Source organism: Scardinius erythrophthalmus, assembly GCF_964197995.2.
Source record: "Scardinius erythrophthalmus genome assembly, chromosome: 14".
NCBI classification, from domain to species: domain Eukaryota; kingdom Metazoa; phylum Chordata; class Actinopteri; order Cypriniformes; family Leuciscidae; genus Scardinius; species Scardinius erythrophthalmus.
This window is the reverse complement of record NC_138234.1, coordinates 29115339-29121879: the sequence shown is the minus strand read 5'-3', so window position 1 is coordinate 29121879 and position 6541 is coordinate 29115339. Positions and strand designations below refer to the sequence as shown.

Below are 6541 nucleotides of genomic sequence, written 5' to 3'. Positions count from 1 at the left end.
ATATACTTTAATGCATTTTTAATACATTTAACAGTAACTATAGTCTTTTTCACTTGGGTAGCTTACATATATTTAGTATAGGCCTATTTTATTAAGTCATTTAAACCTTAAACAACAACACTAAATAATAATAATATTATATGAAGAAGAAGAAGCAGGAGGAGAAAAGTATTATTCTGTCACGAAACTGCTGCTATTCCTCTGCTGTCGTCGCTTCAGTGATCCTCGCGCTGCTCGCGCGCAACAGAGCTCAGCTGATCGTCATCAGAAAGTAACGGCTCCTCTCATCAAAGCTTCCGCCGTTTGTTCGGCTCTCCATTACAAGGTTTGTAAACTCGCCAAATAAATATAAATACAGAGTCTACTCACTATTCAAACACACACATATATCTAAACTAAATTTATTATACATTACTACGTTTTTACAGTGTTTACCACTCGTTTATTGCACAGTATCTGGCATGAAGGTTTTAGCCGCGATGCTAACTACGTTGATCTAATGAACAAATGGAAATTATTGACTTATTGTCTTACATTGATTTAGTCATTCAATTCAACATATTTTGTACAACTGTGTCTTCAAATTGCTGATATAGCCTAACTAATTTAGAAAATTCTCTGATTCTTGGCGTTTGTTATGAATAACAAATACAGGTTATAGTTTGGTCTGTTTTTGTTTAGCCTAACTTTACTACAGGTGCCCTCATTCTCTCAAATACCATTTTAAAGCCATTTACTGGTCAATAAATATTATGTTGTGAATAATCAGCTTTGTTCTTTTGTTTCCCCAGAACAACCATTACATTTCTAAAATAATCTGAACATTTCAGTGGCAACATTGAATTACAGTAAGTTACCTGCACCACATGCAAGTACTTTATTACTATGAACTTTCTCTGTGTGAAATTGTATTGTTTGACTGTGTACTTGTGTTTTTTAATCAGTTACTCTCTGAAAATCTTTTCTCATGATCTCAAATCTCATTCATGTTACTCAGAAAAATAATATCACAGGTTTGATTCACAAAAAATGCTATAGACATTTTAACTCTGAATTATAACTTCAAGTTTAGTCTTTTTCGACAAAAAAATAAATAAATAGGAAAAAGCTATTAGGCTTCAGAAGACTTGCAACACAACCCATAACACATGAGTTGTGAACTCATTGATTATTTTTAGGATCTTTTCTGGGACATTTTTGGAGCTTAACCATTTTTACATAAATTGTTGCATTGAATTGAACTAGACAAGTGTGCATAAGAATGGTTTCATGAATGATTTACACAATTGTTTTCTGCTTGTGTTTCATGCAGTGTCAGCGATCGGTGACTGGGGTTGCATTATGCCTGAGATCTGCTTTTGGGTTCCACAGACAGAAAGTCAAACAGGTCTGGAACGTCACAAGGCTGAGGAAATTATTAAAATTTCACAACTATCAGTTTAATAACCTTACTAACAGTACATTTTGTACTTTGCAGGGATCTCAGTAAGCTGAAATACAAGTTTGATCAAGAATAAAAATCCTCCTGTAGACCTGAAAATCATCGAAGTGCCTGGACCATCCACCAGAAAAGAGGAAAAACAAACGGAAAACGATGCTGTACCTTTTCACTTTTCTAACTCGTTAAGTACCTCACACCAACTTGGTCCCATAGTGACATTTTTGACCACAAACGAAATTGCTGATCGTGTGAATTCATATTGAAATGACTGAATTCACCAGTGAACATTCACAGAACAACAGATCATTTTACTGCACCTTAACTCTGTTTCCGGGTCGAAGCCTCTACTTCCTCTATCTTGTTTCATGAGAATACTCAACAACCATTTATGAATACTGTTGATTCAAGTCACACATTTAAGCTTTTCAAAAGCCATAGTGTATTACAGTCTCCAGTCTAACGGCATCCCAGACTTAAACATTTTATGATTCAAAATAGCTGAATAACTAACCATCAGAGATTTCAGTATAGAGATAAAGGTTACAGCACAATGAGTGTATATTAGCACTGTTGTTTGTTTTTGGCATCTGATAGAGCTTTTGGACTTGGAAACAGTGATGTCAGACTAACCATCGGACTGAAACACAAATGTTTTAAAGTTAAGTAAAGATGGACATTTTTAATTAGTTCAAATGTAATTTTTTTACATTGATTTATTTAGTGGAACATATGTGTTTCCATGCATTTTGTTGAGATGTCTTTTCTTGTTTATCTATTGTATATACATGGTTGATTATTCATGTTGCTTATGTATTATACTATTTTTTTGTGTAGTCATTGATATTAATCTGTAGTTAGCTTTTTTCCCCATGTGCATGGAAGTGTATGTATAAAAATGAATATCAAATATGTAATAAACAATTCTTATTTTGTATTTGGTTCAATTTGTTTATTATAATAGAAGTCAAAGGTAACCATAGTAATAACATGAAATTAAATATTTAAAAAAAAAATGAAATTTGGTTCCTGGAGGCACCCACAGTGGTTCCACACAGTGCCTAATATAAGAGTTCCTCAGGAAACCTGTGTGGTTCCTCAGAGAACCGGCCCTTTTTAAAGGGTGCCTAGAGGATCTACAGACGGTTCCGCCGGTGTGGCAAAGTGAAGAACCCCAAAAGGTTCCTCCAGGCACCTTTTATTTTTACAGTGTAAGATTAACTTAACAATTTCTCAACAAAAATTATCTCTTTCTTATAATTCAAAGAAAGCTATTTTCTGGCCATGAAAACAACTCTCCTGTTCTTATAAAATTAGGTTACTTAAAAGTAACAAATCAGTGTAGCTTAAGATCAACAAATCATTGACTTTGTAATTATGAGCATTTAAGACAGATGCAATCAAGGATATATGGAATTTTAATAATTGGACTAATACATTGAACTAAGGAATACAAAATACTACAATTTACACGAGTAAATATGTATGTACAGGACACGTAAACAAATACAAGACTAAACGAATAACGAAAATGTGTGAGAGAGAGAGAGAGAGAGAGAGAGAGAGAGAGATTGGACAATGAGAGAGATGAGAGAAAGTGAAACTAACATGTGCGATCAAAGAAAGATCACAGTTAGGCAAAATCACAGACCAGGTAACCTTTGAGAGACAACAAGAAATCAGATTACATTAAAAGTTCAATAAACTTATCTTGCAAAATGGTTCTCTTTGTTGCTGAAGAACGCAGAGTCGTGCGTGCATCCAGCATGCGTGTGTTTCTTTAAGAAAGCAGGGCTTGCTTCGGTGAGCGCGGCCGCGGGATGTTCAAGTCTCTTTAAAGTTGAGGTTGCCGGCTACTTTCGCTTCGCTGAACGTAGGGAGAGTCCGAAGACGAAAATAAAGAAAAGACTTAAAGAAAAAGAAAAACGGAGAACGCTCCCAAAAAGGGAGCCATATGGATCTTCTCGCTGACGAAGAGGGTTCGTAAAAGTGCTCTCCGAAGATTTCCTGAGTCGTCTTTTATGGAAAAGATGGGTTGACGCCTCTGTTCGTGCGAACAACCAATCACCTTCAGAGATTTCAGAGCGGGAAGAAGTTTCTTTGTCCTGCAGGCAACGCCCACTCGAATGAGTCATGAGGGATATCAAATTTGAGCCGATTTGCTCAAGACATGAAATGTGTAAAACAATGTACATTACTGCATTCTGCTATCGAAATTCAACTCTGTTAGATTGCGAGGATTACAGAGATACGAAACTTGTCATATGAAGATTATAGGAACACCAAGTTACATAAGATATGCAGAATTACACACAATTAAAGTTTGATTAACATAATAAAATTGTCAATATTTCCATTATGGCATGTGAAGACACCTGAGAAACAAAGGAATACATATCAAACATTTTAGAGGTACTTTTCTCTGAAAAGTTCCATGAATGGTGTTTGTGTGTGTGTGTGTATGTGTATGTGTGTGTGTGTGTGTGTGTGTGTTTGTGTTAATGTGTTGGAACGTTGGCTTGCAGAGGAAACTGGATGAGCTGCAGCTTTGGAGTCATAAAGTTTATGACCAGGTCGAGGTCGGGTTACAAGACACTATTGAGGAACCTTCTTTCAGGGACCATTTAGAATTCAAAACTATACCCTAGCAAAACCACACCTCTATTATAAAGCAAAAACTAATCACACATGCATAATGTAATTGTACATATATTAAAGGATATTCTATCCTAATTCAAAACACAAAGGGATGTTTGTGTGTGTGTGGGGGTGTGATGTCACGTAGCAGGAGAAAGTTTCGTTATCTCTTTGGTGCAGAGAGGAATGTTAGTTTCAGGTTCTGGAGTGTTTCTGAGGTGCAATTAGTGTCGTAAAAGTCCATTTGCTCCAGTCTCTCTGGAGCCGGCGTATGATTTGTATTTGGGGGGTCAGGAGCTTACAAGCTTTAGTAAGCTTAGCAAAGATCGTTTTGGGAAGGAAAGTGCTTAGAAAACACAGAGAGTCTGAATTTGTTAATTCAGAATTCAGGCCAAACGAATGAATGATTCAAATAGCCCAGTCGCTACACACACACACACACACACACATATATATATATATATATATATATATATATAGTATTTATCGATCTATATATCTATAAACACACACACACACACACACACACACACACACCTACACACACACACACACACACACACACACACACACACACACACACACACACACACACACACACACACACACATATACACATATATACACATATACATATACAGTACATGTATATGTATATGTATACTTTCTTCCATGGAATCGAGATGTTGGGCAAAATGATAGGGAGTGATATACTTAGTTGCCATTCACTTAAACTGCATATTTTTTTCCAAATCAGTTCAAGTAAATGATGGCTGAAATAAAAGCATGTGCAGACTATAGTCCAATTGTTCTGTGGTCATTCAATTAGATTTACCTCAGAAAATCTGGTCATCCATCCTATATTGGCCGTGTTTAGATATTGCTACTTTTTTATGACTAGAGAATCCGTCATTTGGTGGCTTAAAAGAACAGACTGAATTTTCAATATTTCAGTAAAAATCTCATCTCAAAGTCATTGTTTTCTAATCTTTCATTCCAGTGATATGGATCAGCAAGTCAATGAGTTCAGAAAAAAAAAATATATATATATCAGTCAGATTAAGATTTACAAAGAATCCTTTTGTGAACTAAATCAACAAATTCATTACAAAAGAGCTTGAAAAGACAACACATTTTCCAGTTATAAGAAAAGTAGAAATAACTGAACTTGCCCAGTGCAGGATGGGTGACGATCTTTTCTGTGAATTAGTTAAATTTTAGTCTGTTCACTGTTAATTATATGACTTCAGAGGATTAAATGGAACACATATTCCACTTTTATATTGCTTTCTGTCATTTCCTCTGCATAAAATCAAGCTTTTTGCCATGAAATGTACATTGCTGTACAAAACTAATAACTTAATGTATTTTATGGCATGGCATAAGAATGTCATAGGTCTACTCTTATTAATGACCAATGGATGATCATTTGGACATGATACATTTACCTAAATGCCCAAAATGAATAAAAAGTTTCACATCTTTGACGCGTCTATCAATTTATTATTTGTTAAAATGATCCTGTAAATTGTATTGACCTGCACACATGATTTTAGCACTTTTTTAGTATTTTATCTCAGAGCACATGCTTACCTTTTTCACAGCCAGATGCCCTTTCCTGTTTTGTTTTCCCACTATGCAGTGCTTAGGGTAAACAAATGTTTTTAAGGGGGCAGAAAGACTTTAAATGACTTTAAGCTGTTAAAAGTATTCAGAAAACTTAAGACACTACACAATTTTTTAAATATATTTTTTTTATTGGTTATTTTATTTCATTTTAATACAAAATTAAGCATCAGTCACACGTAGCTTACAGTCACAGTAGTGGCAGTACATTACATATCATAGTACATTACATATCATATAGTGCATTGGTGATTATATAAAAACCAAATGTCAATATCTAGCACAAATCTAAAATAAAACATTCCCATATCTACAGAAAAGAACACTGACAGCTGCGGCCCTGTGCGAGCACAAACGAACGGGACAGGTTTGTAGACGAGATGGATGGAGAGCGCGGCTTGCTTGCGTGACGTCACTACTCCTCCAAAGATTTTGTGAGGTCTAAAGAATGGAATAATTTATGATGGTTCTTTCTACGGCACAAAACAGCACAAATCGAGCACAAACAAAAAGCACCGGTTTGGGGCGATTTGGATGGCATGGGGTGGAGAGTGACGTCACTGTCCCGAATCCAATGTGTTATTTCTAAGGAGGGGAAAAACAGTTTTGCAACGATTTGGACCATATGGGGTGGACAGTTATGTAACTGTTCTTAAAAAGTTTCTTTTTTTATGTTTAAGAGGGGATCGTAGTTGCAATGTTTCTTTCAACGGCACAAACCAGCACAAATCGAGCACAAACGAACAACACCGGTTTGGTGCGATTTAGATGAGGTGGGGTGGAGAGTGACGTCACTGCACCGAATTAAATTTGTTATATCTGCGAAAGGAAAACAGATAC

At 35.7% G+C, this 6541-nt stretch overlaps 1 long non-coding RNA gene across 1 annotated transcript; it reads left to right on the top strand.

The window, feature by feature from the left end:
- Positions 1 to 245: 245 nt before the first annotated feature.
- Positions 246 to 2372, top strand: LOC308701805. Its single transcript, XR_014031513.1, has 4 exons — positions 246 to 325; positions 792 to 848; positions 1313 to 1387; positions 1478 to 2372. It is a non-coding gene; the product is annotated as an uncharacterized lncRNA (long non-coding RNA).
- The last annotated feature ends 4169 nt before the right edge of the window (positions 2373 to 6541 follow it).